The sequence below is a fragment of the Dasypus novemcinctus genome, chromosome 5 (assembly GCF_030445035.2).
Source record: "Dasypus novemcinctus isolate mDasNov1 chromosome 5, mDasNov1.1.hap2, whole genome shotgun sequence".
In the NCBI taxonomy this organism is placed as follows: Eukaryota; Metazoa; Chordata; class Mammalia; order Cingulata; family Dasypodidae; genus Dasypus; species Dasypus novemcinctus.
The window spans coordinates 54971301-54995447 of NC_080677.1; the positions used below are offsets into that span (position 1 = coordinate 54971301).

A 24147-nucleotide genomic window follows, 5' to 3' on the forward strand; every position below is an offset into this window, starting at 1 on the left:
ATCGTGTCCTAGCAGTTGCAAAACATCTCAAATGAACTAGAAGGTTATTAGGGGGACTATTAATAAGGTGAAAGTCAGTGCTGGCCTCAAAAACTAGCCAAAAACCAGAAAATAGGAAAAGAGAAAGCAAATGGGCTTACAAATACAAAGTACTCTAGATTCTGTATTGCCTCCAAATCCAAATAGCTTTTCATAGTAGGCTAGCTCTTGTGCCATTAACCCACCCCACTCAAGCTCTGTTTCCTCTGTGTTCCCAGGGTGGCATTGGTACTTACTTCTTAACAACAAGTCCAAAGTATTGACATGTGAAATGCGGAAAAAGTAAAGAATCACATGAATCCTGCTTTGATCTCCAAAGAGAGATCATGGCATAAATCAGGTCACCATACAGATAGGTGCTGCTCTGGAAATGAGCCTTTGTTGTTGTTGATCCATCAGGATACCTCCCTGGAAAGCGTCAGCATAACTTATGATTTAAAAGGGGGCAATGAATCTTGGTAGACAGAGCCTTTTTTTGTCCTGTATACCTAGATCTTCCACTTAATGTACTCATTTCATCTACTTGGTTATTTACATAAAAACATCTGACCATGTTCCACATACCTGCCCCAAATGCAACCTACACACGAATTAATTGCCTGGAAAAAAAAAAAGTTGTATTTCCTTTGCTTTCTTTTACCTCTGAGTCCTCTAAGCATGGAACAATGGTGGTTAATCTGCTTAGATAATTTAAGCCTTAAAGATTACAAGGCCTATATTGACAATTTCAAAATTCAAGTCTGAGTGCTTTGGTTAAGCAAAGCTTAGGAGATGACAGATGTGATAAAAGAACTGCCAAAAACTAGACTTTATTAAAACTAAAAAGTGTGATGTTTTTGTGCATTTGAAAGAAATGATTGTTATAATGCTCACTCAATTCAAATGTGTCCCTAAACAAACAACTACAGGGTTATTTTATTTTATGCTGCCTGATATTTATAGGCACAATACGGTGCTTCACTCTGCTTACACATACACATACAGATAAATTTTATAGTGCTTTTCAATCTACCTCCCATGTGTGTAAATATAGCTTAATCAATTAGGATAGTTAATATGGCTGAGCTACATACTCAGCATAAGTGCTGTGTACATAATCTAAGCATTCAAGCTGTATATACAGCTTTCTCTCATTTCTCAGTTTTCTGTCATAGCATCAACATTATATTATGAAGCTGTTGTTCCTACCCGGCTTTCTTCAGAACATGTAGAGCAGGAAGAACACATGCAGATATCTGAATTTGTTAAAAATGCTATTCAGTTTCAAATCATCCCTACTAAAGCTGATTTTTATTGACCCTCAATAGGCCACTCTCGATGACAGCCCCAATCCACTAATATTGAGCCTTCCCATAAGCATTTACATGCAGGACATAGTATCTTAAAGTGCTTTGCATCAAATAGAGCCTTTTAAAGTGATTTTAGACACCTGGTTTGGGAGCACAACTTGGAAGGAGGACTGAGATGGAGAGAGGGAGTAGGAGGAGGAAGGGGACAAAGAGAGAAGGCAGGTGCAAGAAAAAGAACCACATCTATGATTATTTAGGCAGAGAAGTTATTTGCTTTGTGGTCATAGATTGTGCCTTATGAGTTGTTGAGGATATTTTCAGATGCAATGCCTGTTCTCACCTCCATGATCTCCTTTTTCCTTGATCTGTTCTTCTAAATCTGCTACCATTAAAATCAGGTTCTAGAGAATTTGTAGTGGAAGCGAGCAAACTTTCCTTCATAGGATACTGGGGATATTTTGTTGGACACAGACACATAAAGCATTACATTAAGCATCCCAGGGATGCTTGCTTTGCTGATATTTAGTTGAAAGAAATGTTTGCCTTGTTCAAATGGACTGATTTGTGGATTGTGTCATTTGTCCCTTAATCTGGCTCTACAGGTTTATTTACTTTAGAAATTGACTTTACACATATTTTGTAGTCAACTAATTCTTTGGTAAGCAACCAGTGTTGGTTACTTGTTGGTCCTTAAAGCTGCTAATGAGCATTCCATCTTAATTATATTTAGAGTTTTGCTGAAAATTTCAATCTTTTCAGTCTGCTTTCTTCTTCCTGCCAGTACCCAAAGGGTCTAGTATGCATTATGTGTGTTAGGAGAGAGAATAGACCTTCTTGTCTTCTTAATTAAAGTTTATACAGATTATAGAAAGTAGCAATTTTCTAGAAAATTAGACCATTTTAGATCTCTATAGTTCCACTCTTCTTTTACCTGGTTCTAAGCAAATCTTGCCCCTGGCTTCTAAACCACCATGTAATTAAAAAAAACCAACATCAATTATTAAACAAAGATTGCTGAAGAAATACCTTGAATTTAAAGTATTTGGATTTGGTAATCTGAATTCTCCTCCACGAGAAAAAGTATAAATGATGGATACTTTCATGTGTGCATGGTGTGACAACCCAAATGCCACTTCCTATTCCCGCCTGTTGGAAACAGCATCAGAGCTACCTCCCTCTGGCTCCCGGGGGTTATGATTCATGTGCAAATAAGGGACTTCTTAAGTCACTGTTCCTTTTCTCAACAAGGTAGAAATTAAATTTCACCAAGAAGTAAAGTGTTGAAAAAAATAATTTTTAATTTTAATGCTTCTCATTTAAAATAATGTTATGCTTAGTTTTAGGAGAGTCACCTAAAGTAAGCAACTCAGTAAGGGAAAAATGGAATATTTAACCATTTAGCATAAATATATTGCGTATTCATGATCCATCATGCTGAGTTGCTCACAGTTGAAGAAAGAAAATCTCCATAGCATGGTATCCCTGGGAGGCAGTAGGGTCTAGTGGTGGGAAGTGTGGGTTCTGGAGTCAGACTGTTGGATTACCTTGAGCAAGTTATTTTACCTCTCTGAGCCTCAATTTCCTTTCTGTACAATTGGAATAATAACAGAACTGACACATGGTGATAGCGAGAATTAAATGAGATAAGTGTCTGCAAAACACTTAGCAAAGTACTTTGTTGAAAGCAAATATTAAAAAAAAACAAAAAACTAGCTAATGCTTAACAAGGCCTTTGAGCATCTGCTTCTGCATATGCTATCTATCCCCTTATTCCAGACAGCCCTTCCATGGCTCATTGCCTATCAGGTTAACTTCTCGCCTCTCCAACTCAGTGTGTTACTACCCCTGGGATGTCTTCTCTGAGGCTTGAAAATAGTTACTAGTCTTTATGCCTCCTTAGCACCTACAGCTTATTTCTTTTATAGCATTTTCCAGGTTTTATTGTAATTGTTGCTTTTCTTGTCCGTCTCTTTAATTAGATTATATGCTGCGCAAGCACAGCTCTCAGAGTTCACAACTCAGCATGATGGATCATAAATACTCATATATTTATGCTAAATGGATAAATGTTCCATTTTTCCCTTTCTGATTTGCTTGTTTTTATAGACTGAGTTGTAATTGGATGGACTTTTCGAAATTCGGTTTTCTCCACTTAATATTCCTTAAGGAGAGTGCTAAAATGATACCAATTATCATTCCCATAAGTAACTTTATAAAGGGTGCTGCCTTGTGGGCTCTGTAATCAATTGTTGGTATTTTAAAAATATGTTCAATATTTTCCATTTTAATTAAAGAACTCATGGGCAAATTGGGTTTCCTATCCAATCTGTAAACATTTGACCATGCTATTCACTATATGGCTTATGCATGAATCTTGAATGGTCATTTGGATTATCTAGATGAGTACTAATAGTTAGGTTTCAACTACCACAGTGCCCTGCCCAAGTGGGCTTCCAATGAACTCAATTAAGCTAGTGGTTCGAAGGTCACTTGCATAGGTAAAAGTGTTTAAGAGGGACAGGAGGGATCATAAACATCTCTAAAAGACTATTTAGGTTTGTTTCACTGGCATCTTGGTTTCACACAACTTTTGAACAGAAATCTAGGGGAACCCTCAATATGACAGGATAAATTGAGGGAAGACCAGTATAAATATATGATATATCAGAATTACACAATATTATAATTTGCTGTATAGAGATCATCTACACAAGCCAGGAATCAATGCTCTCTGGTCAAGCATAACTGGGTCTGCTTTAATGAGTAGGCCAGAATCCTTTATAATTATTTCATTAATCGTCAGAAACAGTTGTTACAGGAATGTTTGAAAGCAGTTTGCTTTCTTAGGAAGATTAATCACCCCCTGCAAAGCTTATTTAATTACATCTATAAACTGTCTTCCACCAATGGTAAAGTTAAGCCAATTCCTCATCTTGGAATGATCAAATATTTCAAAGGCACAAGGTTCACATTAACTAGATTTTCCTGGAATAACACTACACATACAAGTTCAGTATAATAATGATGATTCCTGCTGTTCTGCTCATGTAAACCATAATCAATATTTATAATCATTCCCCTAGTCTCCTCAAAAACAAAACAAAGAAATTAAAAAAAATTTCTCTCCATTGTGAAAAGAATGGAGTTTACATTGATGATGATGGAGTATAAGGCCCCTGAAATTAAAGAATAAAGTAAATATTTTGATTTAGTTGCAGCTCTAGAGAATATGTCTCTACGAAAAGAGCCAGGCATAGGGAAAATTCATGCAGTCTGTCCCCCCCTCTCCCCCAAGTCACTCTCAAGCTACTGTAGAGCCAGTACTCTCTGTATCAAAGACAGTGCTAACTTCAGACTTGACTTACACATTCCCATGAGGCATTTCTGTTATCTGCTCAGACAAAGGAAAGCAAAGAAAGGGAAGGAATGGAGAGAAAAGAATTATGCTTTTCACTGGACATAAAACAACATGGAATAGCTTAGGAGGAGAAAATGACCAATAATTAGAAAGGGAAATGCTAAAGTTTGCCATGTGGATCCCTCTTTCCATTTCTGCAACTTCTTTTGCAGCATTGCCTATTTATTTATGTCCTACCTCTTCCATGAAGGATTTGAAGTGGGTTTAATAATTGACATATAAAACAAAACACATATTTTCTCCTCCCACTCTCACTTCAGATTCAAGCTATGGAGTTGCTCACAGCAGGCTGACCAAGAAATTTCTGCCAGTGAAACTAATCATTAACTGGTTTTATTATCATTCACAATGACATGCAAAAAAACCCCTTGCTTTCTTTTTCCTATGTAGATAATACTGGGCCAGAACAAAGAAAACCTTTCCTCACTTCAAATATCAAAATCAGCTTTTGTCACAAAATATGACCTAACTGGTCTATCTACCAACTGTACGTAAAAGACTTTTAAACAAGAGTCTCTTGGAAGTCTCTTGGAAGCCCAACAATTTCTCTTGGAAGCCTATTCACTGTGGTGGATGAAAGGATAGTGTGAAAATTTTTATTGTTTCAGATCGGACCTCTTATGCCCGACTATGAATTTTTATGTCCGAGTACCTAAAAAACTCCAAGAAAAATACAGCTCAAACCGCCACATTTTACTTGCTTTCAGGTTCAAACCACCACATTTTGTATGGTTTCCACCCCAAACCATAATTTGGCATGGGACCTCACTAGATGTCTGCTCAGGTTTAATTGAAATGTTTACAAACTTTGACAACATTTTTTGGCTAACTTGTCACCAACATGGAATGCAGGTGAAGCAAGCTGAGTTCTCAGCAGTAATTTCTTCATTTTGATCCCTTACCTGACCCCCTGCCGCCCAACTAGGAGAGCACAGAGCCATTGCATTGTCCTTGGTCAATCATGGTCACTTCCTAGGTGGCATTCTACTGGTGCCTGACTTGTATTGGACCTTTCTAACTCTTTCCTTCCCCTCAGAACTTTCCTCTATTTGTATTATTCCCGTGTAATTCCAATCAACTTTGTGCATTTTGGGGCTAATCAGATAAATCAATTTTTGCTAAGGTGTTACTGGCTTTCAAAATTATTAGGGAACATGTGGGACACAAGATTGTTAGTTCCTTGTGGGTAGGCATGGCTTCTTGCTAACCATTTTGTGTTGCCAGATAAAGGCAAATTATTAATTACATTTATTTTTGAAACGGCAATCAAATAGGGTGCTCTTGCTGTAAGAGCTAGACTTCTATTTGCTAAACCTGGCAACCTTATCGCCATTGCATCTCCTCCTTCTAGTAACCTACACACAGCAAGTGCTCAATAGATACTGGTTGAATGAATGAACAAATGAAAGTAGTGAGGGGATATATATCTTGGAATCTTTTGATTCTCTTTTACAAGTACCATATAGGCACTTCTACTGTAAGCTGGCTTACAGCCTACAAAGTAAGCTAGTTTACTCTGTAGGCCAGGACCTATTTCTTATGATCTCAGCCTTCTGTGACTTGTTTCTGATGGATCCTGGGTCAGGTATGGTGCTTGACTTTCTTCATTCTGGTTTTCATAGCAACCATTTCTTAGAAAGGCATCCTTCTTCCTTGGAGAAATGTGGGGTATGAGGGGGTGAAGGAAGGAACACTTGCTGATGTTTTCTAGGTCAACAGGGAAGAACAATCCTGACAGTTGGGTTGGGTGGAAATGGAAGCTAACAGATCATATTCTCTTGTCACTCTTTCTCTACCAGAAGTGGGAGCTCCCTTGATAATGACAAATAAAAGCCTTGTGGGAGCCCATGGGAGCTGAGAGGGGAAGTAATAATAGCAGTTTGGGCTGATTAGAATCTCTTATAAAAGTCATCATCATCAGGATTCTTAAGGTCTCTATGAAAGGGGGAAAACTGGCTCAACAAGTTTATTTTATAATTATGTTAAATTATCAACTACATTTATTTTTGAAAGTGCTATAAAATCATACTGGGTGCTCTTACTGCAAGAACTAGGGGCCATTGGACAATAAAGGCAGTTTTGACTTTGTCTTCATTTATTGCAGCTGTTGTTTTTCCCAAGAAGTTCTCAGAACTTTCTCAGTACTTTATTTTGCTACTCCTAGGTGTAGGTCAGTATCTCTTGCAAAAATGTTACTCAGAAAATTAAGAACTTGGTGGGTAAATTGTTCAGAGGCCTCCTGAATACATCATATATTAGTGTGTTGTCTGGTTTGTGACTGAATTTCATGGTAGATATGTTTTCATGCACTGGCTGCTCCTGAAATACAAGGGAAATACTTTAACCTTGAGACAGATCAGCTTTTAGTCAGTTTGAGCCCAGAATTCACACACCCATCTACACACTCCCTCAAATTCTGTTTTGAGTGGATTATCTTTGCAGCTTGTTTATGTGATTTCTAGAATCTACCTCTGGCTTCAGGCAGATTGACAGAAGACAACTATGTGCTGTCTTGCTACTGAATTCTGTTCCCTAAGAAAACAAGGTCAAAACACCTTAAATTCCCATCCAGGAAGAATGCTTTTAAAGGTGCAGAATTTTGGTTTTCTACACATGAATTTTTGAGTCAGATCTATCTGGAATAGAACCCCAGATCTATCTCTTTAATTGCTTACTGAAGTTACTTTTACTACTCTAAGCTTCAGTTTCCTAGCATGGAAAGGAAGATAACGATGGAGCCGAACACCTAACTGAATGACTTATTGCATGGAGAGCCCCAAACGTACTAAATGCTCAAAAGTGTCTGCCTCATTCTTTTTAAAAAAAATTTTATTACATTTCACTTTATTGCACCTTGTAATATTTTTTAAAAAAGTGACAACCCTGAGTCGAGCAAGTCCAGCCCCAATTTCCAACATCATGTGCTCACTTTGTGTCTGTGTCACATTTTGGTAATTCTTACAATATTTCAAACATTTTCCTTACTATTATATCTGTTATGGTGATCTGTGAATTTTGTTATATTTTTTCTTTATTAAACAACTTTTGGATTTACACAGACCATGCATGAAATACAGGATTCCCATATACCACCCTATTATTAACACTTTGCATTAGTGTGGACTATTTGTTACAAGTGATGATAGCACATTTTTATTATTGTACTACAAGTCCATAGTTTAACTTATTGCCTCCTTCTTTAAACTGAATCTCAGAATGTCTCTGTTCAACATACATACCCGTGTGTCCTCGATCCTGTTTGTGGACCATGATAGGAACTGGGACACTATGGTCCCTGCACCTGGCTGGCCACATTCCTGGCCCCTCCCTTGAATCTCCAGCTTCTGGTTTAACTGGAAGTCAAGAGGCAGGGTCAGGACACTCTTGCACTGCCTGACATAGGCAGGGCTGCAACCCGGTGGTAAGGTGGGTGAGGTCTCCCTGGTGCCCACCCAAATTGCCACTGACATTCCCGGCCGCTCCTTCTACCTAGCTTTTGGAGGTTGTTCTGTGGACAGTGCATTTCCAGCACTGTAGAGAGGGTGGCTGGTGTACTGCCTGGGGCTTTGCTTTTGCTGGGTCCCTGGCTCTGCCCCCGAACTTCCAGTGCTCTTCTGGCTAAACCAGAAGTTCAGGTGCAGGGTTGCCTAGTGGTGTGTGTTGGCCTGGAAGAGTAGGCGGAGTGTGGTGGAAAATACTTGAGCAATGAATTCGGAGGCCCTGGGACACATGCTTTTGCTTTTTTATTCAAGGGGAATTTTTCTTCATGCCATTTGTCCCTTCTGCCTATGCTGAGCTTTCAGTTCCACTTGGAGCATAAAGGTTTCTGCAGATGAGTTGTGGAAAGAGGAGATGACAGAAGAAGGAAAAACTTGAGACAGGCCCCTCCCTTGAACAGTCTTCTAGTATCCCTCCAACATTCTCTCTCTTAGCATATTTTTCCTTTGAGTCGCTCTAGAATGCCTGTCCATTTTTGGCAATCCACAGAAAGACAAACTGAGGTTAAAAGCTTAGGAGCCTCAAAATTTTTGTTTCTTTCATCTTTGCTTTCTCCTCAAACCCTACCTTCCACCTTTTTTTCTTAGAGTTTAAAAAAAGGGGAGTTTTAAAATTAATACTTGAAACATGGAAAAGAAGAGCTTCAGAAGGAAACAAAAAAGAGGAAAGAGGCTAGTAAAGTAAGGAAGAGGGAGAGGAGGAGGAAGGGTCAAGCCCCAAGTCCCAAGTTAATAGGAGACTGTTTCAAGTTAATATGGAACAGGGAAGGCTCTGGTCTTACTTAATCTTTAGAAGGGGGTTTGCTAAAACTTGATAAAAATGGAGAGGAAAATCTGAGGGAAAACAACAACAAAAAACAACCCACAGGACTAATGACGATGTTGAACAACACAACTCAAAGTGCTAAGAAAGCCTGGCTGTGTGCCCATCCAGAGAGACCAAAAGGATTAGAATTATCTCCTTATATTGGTGATAATTATTGGCATCCAACTAGCACTTGTAATTTTATTTTTAGATCCATTGTTTTGACTATAGCTGTGATGTATATAGAAGATAAGAATCATATCTGCAGGCTTGCTATAATAGACTTTATTTTTTATTTAACGTTAATTTAGATCACATAATTTGTTTGTTTATTTATTTATTTTAGCATATTCAAAACATCCACTGACTCTGAGAGATATACAGTAAAGTAAAAAGAGGGTTCCTATACTTGTAGAAGCTGTCGATTAAGGTGAAGACCCCAGAAATATGAAAAAGCAACTAATTTAAATTTAACAGCTAAGAAGAGCAAATGTTCTTTCACAGGGTTTTATTATTTAAATGCACTTGCATAACAAACTTTCTAAAGGTGGTTACAATGGTAAAAGACCCTTCTTTGTGAAAATTCAGGGTCTCACGTCTCCAGCAGAGGGGCAGCCCCCCTTGCAGGGAGTGGCCACATTCAGCTTCCTTCCTCCAGTGCTAGTCCAGTACTGGGCATGTAAACGTGCCGGTGCTTCTGCAGCTAAACTGAACTGTGGTGGAGAAGAGGAAAGAGAGGGTTCTGAGGAAAAGTTGCTTATTTGTTTGCTTATTTTAGCCTCCTTATTGCCTCGGTGGTCATCTGGCTTGAAAACCTATTCCCATTTTTTCTACTGAGATGAAGCCCCCAGAATATTTTAATTTTTATGTTTTTGCCTCTATATATTGAGAACCTACAACGTATTAGCCCCTGAATATTCCTGGGTGCTCAATGCTTCTCGCAAGTGATGTCACTTAATTCTTGTCCATCACAGAGCTGTGGGGATCCTGACTCTGTTGGACATCTCGCTCATTGCCAGTGCTCAGTACATCTTAAACGAATGTAGCACAGCTGTGAGAAGTCCAAGGACCAATTTGTAGGAATAAAGCAAAACAGGGCTTTGCCATATGGGAGATATATGTAAGATGGGTTTATTAGATGTAGGATGACTTTTCTTGTAGCCAAAGGGCTTTCTGGAGGGGATCTGAAATCTTTTCACTATGCCCACATCATTGCCAGATGTGGAATCCTGTAATGTGTGTGTGTATGGGTGTGGGTGTGTGCGCGCATGCGTGCATGTATCTCTGCATGTGTAAAAGTGGCAAATTCTGTCTTGTAGATCGAATTTCAGTTTCTCACACTTTTTTTTTACGCAAAAGATTCTTCATGAACCTTCTAAGTATGCAGCAGGACTCTTCCCTCCCCCTTCCCCACTTTCTGAATAAATTGTGGGTCATATCATGTTCACCTATATGTGAAAGCAGAAGCAATAAAATAATAACTAAAAATGGTTATTTCATAATGTCATTATGAAATACTACCAGGATGTAATGGAGTACACCAGCAAAACTTAAAAACTCATAATGCTTATTGATACCATTAATCAGAATTTGCCATGGGAGCAGTTCAGGGATCTGTTGTATTAAGCTGTCATGTGGTTGCAATCATACCTTTTTAACTACCATCCGAGGTAACTGTCAGCAACACCATATCTTCTCTCCAGTCTATTATGGCTGCAGTTCTCCAGGGATCCATCCCGAGTCCAGGGCGATTTGTACGGTACGCTAATGACCTGCTGATTGTCTGCACAAAAGCTGAATCATCTGCTGTTCAGGCAACACAGCGGTTCCACACAAAAGCGAAGGACTGTCTGGTGTCAAAATAATGCTCTAACTTTGATAAAGGTTTCTTAACTGACTACGAGGTACTATTTAGTGCTAAAGTGTGTGGCAGAAATAATGTTCTTTCAAATAACTAACACTTTGGCAGCAGGTAGATTTCGGGAATGTGTGAATATGTGTGTGAAGAGGATGCTATTTAGATAGCTGTTTCTGTTCAGATATTTGGCTCCAAATTTGAAAAGTATAGAAACTAGCCAAATATCTTTGTTTCAGCTGAATATTTACTATTTATTATTGTTGGTGATTATTAATATACCTTTTATTTTTTAAATATTGTTTTTTTTTTTTCTTCCCATCCTCCTCCCCTGCCCTGCTGTTTTTGGTGTGTCCGTTTGCTGTGTGATCTTCTGTATCTATTTCTCTTTTTTGTCTTCTCATCTTTCTCCTCTAGGATTCATCAGGATTTGATCCTGGGGACCTCTGATGTGGAGAGAGGTTCCCTGTCAGTTGCACCACCTCAGTTCCTGGCCTCTGCTGTGCTTCACCTTGACTCTCTCATCTTTCTTTTGTTGCATCATCATCTTGCTGCATGGCTTGCGCGGGCACTGGCTCACCGGGCAGGCACTCAGCTTGCTGCATGGGCACTTGGCTTACCACACAGGCACTCGGCTTGTCGTGCAGGCACTCAGTTTGCTGTGCAAGCACTCAGCTTGTCAAGTGGGCAGTCATGTGGGTACTTGACTCACTGGGCAGGCACACTTTCTCTTCTTTTTCACCAGGAGGCCCCAGGGATTGAACTTGGGTCCTCCCATATGATAGGCAGAGGCCCTATCACCTGAGCCACATCTGCTTCCCTAATATACCTTTTAATTAATATGCCACCAAAGAGTTTTTAATATGTAGTGAAAATGTGTGGTGAACACCATCTCAGTCTATCTACCTATTCATGTATTGATCTCTCACTAAAGTCTGGGAGGGGCAGGTGAAACCATCTAAATAGTCTGTGTGGGGCTGCCTGCCCACAGCATCTCTCCTGAAAGCTGAGGTTGTGGAAGAGAGATGGTGCGCCATTAGTGGAAAACTACCTAAAACCCTACCCTGCCTCTCTTTTTCCCTGCCTCTGTGCTCCACTGACTCCACAGGTCAGCCTGCATGTGTATCTAATGGGATGATTCTTCTTAGGGGACTTGTCACTGAGTCACTTAATCTGCTTAGTAATGGAGCAGAATTCTTGCTGATATTCTGACCCTGATTCCAAAGGTTTATCCAAGACTTAACTTGTTCATTTCATCATCTATTCATTCTTTCATTCATTCAGTGACTATGTAAGGACTGTTGTATAAACCAGGCACTATGCTAGGCCATGGGATGCTGATGACCAAGATTCCCTTATAGTCTTGTAGGAACTGGTAATGGGTCCACTGGCAATTACCAAATGCTTGACAGACTGTCAGAGATCCCTTGTCCGCTCAGTTCTGAAAGGATTTATGGAGAATCTGAGTTACAACATGTCACCACAACAAAGGTTCCTCCACTAGATTGCAAGCTTGTTTAGGGCAAGGACTGAGTCTTGTCCTTGGAATTATTCATCACTCTGAGCATAGGAAGTTCTAGACAATATTGGTGAATGCTTCTGAATGTCTAAGAGAAATTAAATTGCTGATGTTAAGAATAGGGGCTTCAGGTTCCAAATGGGTTTGGCTTCTACTACAGTAGCTTGATTTGAGAACCAGCAATAATCTCCTTATTCCCATCAAACTTACCCATTTCAGAATGTTCATTTCAAAACATAGGTGTTTAGCATCTATACGCTGTCGGGGGGTGAACCTAGATGTGGGAGAGTCAATGGTGAGCAAGACAGAAATAGGATCTTCCCTCTTGTAGCTCACAGTAGAGGGGTTGTGGAGACCTCAGAAAAGGTAAAGAGGATTCCTATAAAGTGTGGTAGGTTTTGTAAGGGGGAACTACTGCTACATGGATGGCCTAAGGGGAGAGGCTGGGAGCTTGGGGTAAGGACTGCTCCAGGCCTAAGGATCAGTGTGGGCAAGGCCTGGAGGGGACAATGAGCATGGCGCATTCGAGGGATTTAAATATGATCAGTCATTGAATGATCTCCTGCAAATGAGAGCAGCTTGAGCTGAAGTCCCCAGGGAGGCGAGAGGGCCAAATCATAAAGGGCCTTGTCTGGAATGCTAAGCAATTTGGTCTCCATCTAATATCAAAGGGAATTTATTGGAGGGATTTGAACATTTAACATTTACTTTCTAGCAAGTTTGCTGTGGCTGCATTTTGCAAGGGGGATTGGAGAGTGGGGGAGATTTACCAGTTAGGAAGGCTTTTGCAGTGATCCGGATAGACGATGGTCAATGGTCAAACAGTGCAGTATAGTGGAAAACAAGACTCTGTGGCTTTTAGCAGGTAAACAGTTTGACATGGCCTCCACACTTTCTCCTGTAAATGAAGTGCCCCTGCCTCCCTGCTGTGGGACTTGACTGGTGCCAGTCCCACATGACATCCTCATGGCTCTTAGTCCTTCCCATTACTTGGAGAACATCCCTTTCTTCCTCCCTTGTATTACGTCCTTTTTCATGTACAAAGTAATGCTTTTAAACCGGATCTTTTGTTATTGTCACTGGTCTTTCTTTATCTCTGGACTGTGTGCATGGCAAAGGTGCCTTGTGTTTCTTTCCGCCTTCTTTCCTAAAGCAGGTCCAGAATGCTCTGGGCCATCATGAGGTTACCGCTGAAGAAGTTGGTTCTGTTGAATGCTTTATTCCAGTTCGGGTGATGTTATAACCAATGGAAATTAAGCTTGGAGAAGACTAATATCTTCGCTGTCTTCCTTTTTGGGGCTTTCTGGTAACTGCGTTCTCGTCCTCATGGCCTCGGAATGCAGTTTTGGTGTTATCTTTGGCTTTCCTCAAGACTACTTCTTAAGCCCTTGTGGAGAGAGAACTTTGTAATTTACAGAATAGATCTTAGTTGTGCTCTGAGGATACCCCAAAATCCTGTCATATTTTCCTTTCTGACATCTCTAAAGCTCATCTTTCCCTATTCATCTCCAATAGCTTAAGTCCTTTCTTACATTTTAGCCCTCTTTTTCTTCTCTTCTTCATAAACGCCTCCAGTGTGGTCTCTGTTCTTTCGTTCCATCTCTGTTAAAGCAATCTATTTGGTGCCTTTATTACAACATCTTTTAAAAATGCCTTCACGGGTTTCTCTCATCCGTGCTAAAACTGGACCTGAGGGACATCACTGCTCTTCATTGCCTGGATGTTTTTTCCCCTGCAGATATCCCATAATTCTTAATTGCTTAATGTCTAACTTCCTGATATGTGTTTTTTTTATTTCCTCCATTCACTTCTGTTTTCCTAAGCAGTTTTAAAGCTGTCTCTTCCCCAGCCAAGAACATTTTCTCTCCTTTTTGTATGCCAAACCCAGCCTCAAGTCATCTCCTGAAACCCCTCTCTTTCCTCTCACATCTCTCCTCCTCATGTTTGCTAATGTCTCCCTTTCCATGATGAAATTCTTCTCTTTATCAAGTGGTACTCTACCTATTCCATAGAGTGTATAAGCACCCTCTGAACCCAGGACCTCCTACCACTGAGCCGGTGCTCAACCACTGAGCTACATCCACTCCCCGACTCTCTTTAGATATAAGCAAATTTATTACTTATTAGAGAAGGTCTTTGCTCTTGGTTGATTTAAATCCATCCTCTTGCCTCCATTGCCGCTGCCTGGGTTTGGGTCTAACCTCTGCAGTCACATCCCATTTTTTTTTTTAAAGATTTATTTTTATTTATTTAATTCCCCTCCCCTATCCCGGTTGTCTGTTCTCTGTGTCTATTTGCTGCGTCTTGTTTCTTTGTCCGCTTCTGTTGTCGTCAGCGGCACAGGAAGTGTGGGTGGCGCCATTCCTGGGCAGGCTGCACTTTCCTTCGCGCTGGGTGGCTCTCCTTACAGGGTGCACTCCTTGCGCGTGGGGCTCCCCTACGCGGGGGACACCCCTGCGTGGCACGGCACTCCTTGCGCACATCAGCACTGCACATGGGCCAGCTCCACATGGGTCAAGGAGGCCCGGGGTTTGAACCGTGGACCTCCCATGTGATAGACGGACGCCCTAACCACTGGGCCAAAGTCCGTTTCCCAGTCACATCCCATTTGATCTCACTGCGTAGCTCCCTCTCCCAGTTCTTCCACCCTTCACATCTTCCTCAGCAATGTCTTCCTGTTCTGGTGCCATTCCCTTTTTAAACAAAACAAAATAAAACAGCCAAGCTGGGAACTGGATGTGGCTCAAGTGATAGAGCTTCTGCCTACCATATGGGAGGACCTGGGTTTGATCCCTGGGGCTTCCTGGTGAAAAAGAAGAGAAAGCATGCCCATATAGCAAGTCAGTGCCTGTATGATTGCCTGTGTGGTGAGCCAGTGTCCTGCGCAAGTGAGTCACACAGCAAGATGATGATGCATCAAAAGAGAGACAAGGGGAGAGTCAAGGTTAAGAGCAGCAGAAACCAGGAACTGTGGTGGCGCACTTGACGGGGAACCTCTCTCCCTATCAGAGGTCTCCAGGATTGAACCCTGGTGAATCCTAGAGGAGAAAAAATGAGAAGAGAAGACAACACATACAGCAAAAACAGCAGGGTGGGAGGAGGGGAAGGGGGGAAATAAATAAATCTTTAACAAAAAAACAAAACCAGCAAAGCTGTTGTCTTTCCCTCACCTGTAGGAATAGAGTTTACCTTCTTCAGGTCTGCATCAAGCCTCTGGCTCGCCCATACCTCCCCAGATGTGTGCGACCACTTTCCCACCTAAACCCTGACTTCCAGTCGCATACAACTTCTTGAGGAGGCATTCTAGTGTGTGCATTCGAAGAGTGGACTGGTTGAGGCCAAATTTATTCTGCAGAATTCTTTGCCTTCTCTGAAATCGCAAAAGATTTCATGTAAAAAGGCTGTTTTTCAGGCTTCTGCCAGGAAGGAAGGCACCACCGCACCACATGACCACCTGGCCAGTGAGGGCTGGAGTTGAGGGGTGGCTGCCCCTGTAGGTGAAACGGGTTCTCTCTCCAAGTTGCTGCCACTCCCTTTTGTATCCCTGACTTTGAGGCAAAGGGTCATTTGCCATTTATTGTTGCTTTTGTGCTTTGTTTGACCTTGTAGTATGAAGAGAAGATTGTACCATGTCTCTATAGATAAGCAAAAGATGGGCAGATATTGTTTTGTATTTCACCAGACATGTGGGGTCCTTCACTCTTTCATCCTCCTGGCCCCTGAAGGTGTTTGAGTTGGATCTCTAACAAAGGGTCTGTGTTCAAATCCTGGCTCCACCATGTATTAACAGCATAGATTCTCTGCCTCAAAATTTCCACTTCTGTAAAATGGGAATGACAATAGTGTGTACCTCACAGTTTTTGTGAAAATTTTCCAAAATAATCTATGTAGGAAATGTAGCAGAGGGATTGGAGCATGGAAAGTACTCAATAAATCTTAACTATACTTGTTACTATTATTACTCTATAACGATAGACATAATTTGTGTGCTGTAAAATTCACCCTTTTAAAGTGTACAGTTCAGTGATTTTTAGTGTATTCACAAGGCAGCACAATCACGACCACTATTTAATTTCCAGAACATTTTCATCACCCCCACAAAGAAACCCTGTGCCCTCTAATTCCTCAGCACTCCCCACTCCCCACTTCTCCCAGCCCCTGCCAACCACAAATCTTTTTTCCATCTCTGAATTTGCCTATTCTGGACATTTCATATAAAGGGAATCAGGCAATATATACACGGGCTTTTGCCTGCGAGTTTCCCTGAAGAATGTAGTGGCACCCTTCTCCAGAAAGCAAATTGTACTGGGAAGATGAAGGAGGCCCCTTCCCATCCTAGCATAGGCCAAGACTGACTTACAAGGAACAACATCAAACAGAAGTGGATTCTCAGGACCAATGTGAGTAGGCTAAGAATGTGGAGCAGCTGAGCATAAAGGAGCATAAAAGAGCAGCTGAGCAATTTCCTTGGATTCCTCAGGGCCCAGCCCTCAAACACACTGTAAAGCTCTCAGATGACCGCCTACAGTTCACCTGGGAGCAGGCAAAAATACAGATTCTGGCCTCTTCTTCAGATACAGAATCTCCAGAGTTGGGATTCAGCAGGAGCCACAGACGACTTTTGCCAAACAGTGGGTTTGGAAATCATTGACTTACACAGGGACATGCTCATCTGTCACTGACCTGTGCTGTTGTGCTCCATCCTCACTGACATGCTCTGTATTGGGGATGCTCTTAGTGTATGTTTCTCAGCTTCCTGATAGATTGTTTACAACTGGGACTTACTTTTCCTTGTCCTTCTTAGTCTCGTTGCATATAGGCTTACATACAATCAGGGCTCAGCCCATGTTGGAGAACTGGTTCTAGAGGAGCCTTGAGGATATTGCTGGGCTCTTAAGGGCAGGAGATCTTTCAGGTCCTTTTGAGGATTCTTTGTTTGAGATTTGTTGGCTGGTGTTTGTCTTTTTAAAAATATACGTATATTCCCAATAGAAATGTGTACATGTATACACCAATAGACATGCACAGTTTAATTTTGAATTGATTAAATCTAGAAACAACCTGAATGCCGTTCAACAGTAGAATGCATAAATAAGTTGGGGTATATGTATTCAATGGAATATTATACAACAGTGAAAATAAATAAACTACATGCAATAAAGCAGATGAATCTTATAAACATAATATTGAGTTAAAGATGTCTGGTACAAAAGAATATAAAATCATTTATATAAAGTTAAAAAAGTCCTTGTTATTAGAAGTCAGATCAGGAGGGAGCATGGATGGGCATGATTCTGGGATGCCAGTAATGTTTCTTCTATTTCTGGGTGCTGGTTCCAAGGTATTTTAGCTTCCTTGTTGCTAAAGCAAATACCATGCAATGGGTTAGGTGTTTGTCTTTAGGCCTCTGCCTATCCAGGGGCTCTTTGATCTTTGGGCTGAAGAAGATGTAATCATTGTCTATCCCCCTCTCCCCCAATGCTACTATACCTAGTAGGGGAGTGAGCAGGGACAGAAAAACCTAGCAGATCAGAATGCCGTGGGAAGCCTATTAACATGCAGATTCCTATGCTTTACCCCAAACCTACTGAATCAGAAGGGAGCCCAGGAAGGGGAAAATACAGCCCAGAAATCATTGCTCTGGAGTTTGAGGGCCATGAACCTCCTGCCTGGGTCTGAAGCAAAAACCACTATGCTCACAGCTATCAGCTTGGGCAGGGCATGGTCTGGGAAACCTGGCCTCAGTCCTGGCCCTACCTCTTTAGTGTGACACTGGGTAGACCTTGAAGTGTAACTTGTAAAGTGATGGATTTGGATGAGGGAAGACACAGGGAATAAGAGATTATTGCTCCATAGGAGGCTTCACTATAGGCCCGGCCATCAGTTCTGAAGAATCTGCCTCATCTGTACGTTCTGAGGGTAGATCTGTTTTCTCAGGCCAGGGTTAGCAGCAGTTTATTGGAGGCAAAGTTGCTGAAGTCCGCTGTTTGGAGTTTGGTGATCGGTGTGGAATTGTGGTGAGATTAAACAAGAAACATGGGAAGCCCTTCTGCCTTTCCAGCTCACTTGTCCCACCATCTCTCTCCATTTTCCAATAATTAAGAGCTTCATTTATACAAGCTCCATTTATAAATTGCCAATACCCCATGTGGATGTTAAAGCCACCAATCGTTAATGCTCTGGTATGAAATATTCAAATCCAGGAATTGCAACGTTTTCTACTTGATGTCTGTTATATTAAAGACATTTAAGTGGGTGGGTAATAGCATGTGAATACTGGGTTCCTCCCAGGAACTGAGGAAGGGGACAAAGAGGAGGTGGCAGAGGGGTACAGAAGGGAAGAGATAACAGCCAAAGATAGTCATTGATTTGGCAATTTTGCCCTATACCTAGGCAGTGGCACTTTATGCATCTCCCTTGATAATTTGAGAGACATGCCCTGAACTAGTGGTGCTTGATCTAGACCATCTTTGGATGAGGTTCTTATCGTTCTTTTTTATTTTTATTAACAGTTATTTTGTTTATTTCTCTCCCATACACCGCCCCCGCCCCCGTTGTCTGCTCTCTGTGTCCATTCACTGTGTGTTCTTCTGTGTCCGCTTGCATTCTTGCCAGGCGGCACCAGTAATCTGTGTCTCTTTTGTTGTGTCATCTTGTTGCGTCAGCTCTCCATGTGTGCGGCGCCACTCCAGAGCAGGCTGTGCTTTTTTTTTTTTGCGCACAGGGCAGCTCTTCTTGCGGGGTGCACTTCTTGTGCATGGGGCACCCCTATGCAGGGGGCACCCCTGCATGGCACAGCCCTCTTGTGCACAACAGCACTGCGCATGGGCCAGCTCACCACACGGGCCAGGGGGCCCTGGGTATCGAACCCCAGACCTTCCATATGGTAGGCAAATGCTCTATCAGTTGAGCCACACCCGCTTCCCTCATTCTTTCCTATTTTGTTAAAGACTCTGGGAATCAATAATTTTGATTGCCCAGGAACCAGATCAGTCTTGGCTTACTGCACATCTGACTTTTCATGGGATCTTAAATCCAAATACATTCCCCAAATATTCTAATTGATTTAGCTCTCACACTGATCCCATCATTGCTACTCCACTTAGGTAATCCCTGTGCAACACTGTGAAGAAGGTCAGGCTGTTTTTGGACTCACTGGCTTCCTTTCCTTTTCCCTAGCACGTCCCACCCCGGCCTGCTCCTTCTACAGTCTTTCTCCATGCAGGTTCACTTGTATTTAATTGAAATTGTAATTTTCTCATCTTTTTGGTATGGCAAACATAATGAAGGAGAGGAAAATCCTCAGGTCTAGTCTACAGTCTCTGTGTCATTGTCTGGAAAACCACAGGCTTCATTTAGATGGCAATAAATCCATCATCGGGCTTTGCTTAAGTTACACATTTACCAAGATCCTCACTTAACTTAAGTGGCTTAACTTTTTAATCTTTGGTTTATAATTTTACAGTTGCTGACACTGAAGGAAAACCCGGTCTTTTGGAGGAGTGCAGCGCTTCCCTGTATTGCTTCCCGTGGATGCTGCTGAGTTCCTTAAACCCTGGCCCCTGGACTCCATCATCAAGAAGACTTTGTGGGGAGCTGGTGTAGCTCAGTGGTTGAGAGTTGGCCTCCCACATACAAGGTTACAAGGTCCTGGGTTCAATCCCTGGGTTCAATGCCACAAAAAAAAAAAAAAAAAAAGGAAAGAAGACTGTGGACAAGTTAACCCCCCTTGAGAGAAGAGGATCATCAGCTACCACATCTAACAAGGTTGCCTTCGCCATCTCAAGTGATGATTGTTATCCGGGTTAGACAAAAAGACAGTTGGATAAATACTTGGAGGACTAGCCTATAAGGGCACTAACAAGTCAACAGTGCACTAATCCATCTGTGGAAGCATAAGGAGAAGAAAATATATTTACCAGCAATTCTCTCAAGGAGAATTCTGAGTGGGGCTGGAAGAAAGGATCTGATAAGTTCCTTAGGTGTGGGGAGTAGGGATTCATCAGGGTATATATAAATTGAGTGCCCCAGCTGGATTGTTTGTGACCATGGAGGGCCGGGTATACCTCAGTGGTCCTCCCGCTTGGTTCTTCCCCAGGCAGAGCTCAGCCTGCTCTCTAGTAAAGCTTGAGCAAGTAGTGTTTTTGAAGGAGGAACCAATTTATTAGTTTATGTATCTCTGCTCTACCCTGTAGGGCTTGAAAATGAAACCATTTCATTTTCAAGGCATAGGCTATATCCAGATTCTAGGAAGTCAGCCCTTAATGTGGCTTCATTCCCTCAGGGGTGAGGATCACTTCTAACAGAGTTAGATCAAGTCAAATGGAACTTTGAACTCTTTGCCCATGGGTCAGTGGTCAAAACCCAACCTGTTTTGGATTAATTAGGTCTGTAGGGAAACCATGTGGAGTTGGAACCTCCAGAAAGATTTAGCAGAAGACTGATACTGCTGCTTATTTGTACATAAGGACATCATGGAACATTCTTGCAATCATGAAAAGTGGAACTGGTGATCATGTTCATTAATTCAACAAATAGTTAAGTACATTCTGGACACTGGGAAGACTGAAGAGCAAGCTAGACATGGTTCCTAATTTCCTGGAGCTTATATTCTTGTTTTCCCTTAGACATCAAGAGCAGTGGCTACAGGAAACCAGGGACCATAAAGATACTCTTGAGTCCAGGATTCCAATGAAAAGGGCACTTCCTACTGCCTTAATTATACTAGTGACCCATGCCCTATCAGCCTGCATTCTTCACATCCTTTATGTACCACTGTGGACTGTTTTCCTCAGCAAACTATGCAAAGTCCTCTGATGCCAGGGGAAAGAGTTGGTGTTAGTAGGACTTCTGGAAGGGAAATGTTAAGTGACATGGGCCAGGTATTAGGTATGGATAGAATTCGGGAACCAGCTACTGCTCCCTTCTACGTAGGAAAACTGCAACATGAAAAATAGTGGACTGGGAACTTTAAGACCAGCATTTTAGTATTTATTAATTTTATAATATTAACAAATGATGTGGCTATGGGCAAGTCATTTCACATTTCAACTTGGATGCCTTCTAAAAATGTTAAGATCAGGCCCTAGGCTTCTAGACAGCAGGCTAGTTCCTAATTCTTCTGCTTCTAAGCTGTTAGGTCAAGTCATTTCCTGCAGTAGTCACTTTCTTTCTGGCAGGTAAGAGGTTTTATCAATCTTGTAGGATACGAACCTGATTCTCCCCTTTGGACTTGGGAGGATTCTAGCAACATACCCTGTAGAGTTCATAGAAGCCCCCTCCCCCCCTTCATCCCTTCTTCTCTCTCTCCCTTTCTTTCTTTCCTTTCCTTTGCACATTTCTATTGAGCATCTACCATATGGCATACATCAGGGATCTGCTGGGTTTGGAGACACAAGGGCAAACCAGATGTCTTTCCAGCATTCTAGAAGCTATCACAGGAGAGTGTACAAAACCATCCTTCTTTTTATCTGTTGGCTTTCCCTTAGGTGAGAATCATCCATGTCCCAGGGGATGTGCTGGTGCTATTCCCAAGGTAGCTGATTACAGGAAGGTGGCCTATTCTGCCTAAGCAAATTTGGGGTGCCTTGAGATATACACCCAGGCAATCATTAGGCCCAGGGTCACCATGGAAACGTCTGTGCCGAGATACAAAGTGGAGACAAACTTTCAGTTCTCAGCATAAATCCGAAGAGGGACAGACCTCAGTGACAACTCTCTTCTCTACCCCTGAAACCCATTAATGTCCAGGTAGGGAGAAACTAGGTAACTGCTTCCTAAACTTGAAAAAAAAATCTTTCAAATAAATTGACAACTTATATGTATACTGTACTTCATATATTCTGTAGGTTGGTGGCCTCTTAAAAAAGGAAAGAAAAACACTAGTCAAACAAAAAGATGTTGCAGTGAATTCTTACTTCATTGTGAATTATATATAAACAAATTCTCCTCATTCTTTCTTCCATCATTAGCAATTCTATTATAATTATATTGGAGTTTAGAAAACATTTCATGGAAAAATAAACTATGGATTTTGTATTAGTCAGCCAAAGGGGTACTGATGCAAAATACCAGAAATTGGTTGGTTTTTATAAAGGGTATTTATTTGGGGTAGGAGCTTATAGCATAAGTTACTTCCCTCACCAAAGTCTTTTTGGAGCAAGATGGCTGCCGACTTCTGCAAGAGTTCAGGCTTCCTGGGTTCCTACGTTCCTGGGGCTTGCTTTTTTCTGGATTCAACTTTTCTTCCTTCCTGGGACTGGCTTCTCTTTCCTCTGCAAGCTTAATTCCTGGAGCTCCAGCTTTAGTCTTCAGCATCAAAATCCATCATCAAACTTCAACATCAGAAACCCTCACATTAAAAGCTCCAACTCTGTGCTTTGCCATACCTTTTATCTGTGAGTCCCCACCCACCAAGGGGTTGGGACTCAACACCCTAATGATGTGGCCCAATCAAAGCCCTAGTCATAACTCAATCATGCCCAGTAATACACCAGATTACAAACATAATCCAATATATATTTTTGGAATTCATTAATTATAACAAACTACTATAGACTTCCAAATTCAGAATTGCTGACTCAATTTGAGAATTTTTTCCTGTGACATACTTTCAGGGACTTCAATTTCTGGCTTAAATGGTAGAATTAATTACTCTGGACTCTCAATTTTGCTTCCCAATTGAGGTTAAAGAATGTACTGACACATTCAGTTAGTGCCAATAACTTTCCATAGCCAAGAGCTTTAATTTTCTCTATTACCTTCATTTATTTTTTTGCAGACCTTGATTAGTGTTTCATTCCTGTCCTATCCTTACTCTCCCTCTGGACAAAAAAACAGTGTAATGTTCACAAGATAAAATTCACAAGATATAAGATAAACAAAGGACCTGGACTACTCACAAAAATGGAAAATCAATCCTGGAATAAATGACAGCATATTCAAATATTTTAGTGCAGGGTTGTTTCAATTAAGCAGAAACAGTATCACTAAATCTTTATGACTCAAAACATCCCAATGAAAAGGGAGAACATTCTGTCAATCATCTGATCTTTCCAAATATCTGGATATTGGCCACTGTGAAGACAAAACATACAGATGATGGACTGGTCTTTTCACTTCTCATGTGCATGGCCTGGAGTCTTGTAGTTCCAGCCATTGACAATAAGGTAATTTGTACTTGTTTTCTCTGTTACTCTGGAGAGAAAACAAAAATCTTTTTTTTCCAAGCAATTAAAACTCTTCTGCTTCAGCAAGGATGAAAGACTTCAGAGTTCTGTCTCCTTATATATAATTGCATGTTTCATTTTTCTTGTTTTAATGATTGACAGAAAACTGATAAACCGAGACATCTCTGAATTGGGGTTGAATATACTCTCCTGGTGGCCTCATCGCTAATTTGTTTGACTATTTTACAGGATTTCTTTCTCTGTAATGGAAAGGTTTATTAAATATGAGGGGTGCAAAGCTTTGTGAATACTAATGAACTTATTTGCCAAAATTGAAATGTTATTCTTGTCAGTGAATGTCTGTCTCCCTTAACAGGATCCAAATTGAATAATGAAGAAAATTAGACTACATTGTACCCTTAAGAGAAATCGTGTGTGAATTGTAGTAGAATAGTGAGGGAAAAGGGGTCACATTTTAGAAAAAAGAATAGATATTTTGGATTATATAAGAAAGGACTAACTCAGGGAAATCAACTTCTTTCCAAAGAAATGTAGTC

The 24147-nt window shown here is 41.1% G+C and overlaps 1 long non-coding RNA gene across 2 annotated transcripts in view; it reads left to right on the forward strand.

Moving 5' to 3' along the window:
• LOC131278494 (uncharacterized) overlaps positions 1–23888 on the forward strand; it is a 46050-nt gene extending 22162 nt beyond the window's left edge. For both annotated transcript variants that reach the window (XR_009185813.1, XR_011648814.1), the window contains exon 2: positions 19888–23888. This is a non-coding gene — a long non-coding RNA (uncharacterized lncRNA). The remainder of the gene's footprint in view (positions 1–19887) is intronic.
• The last annotated feature ends 259 nt before the right edge of the window (positions 23889–24147 follow it).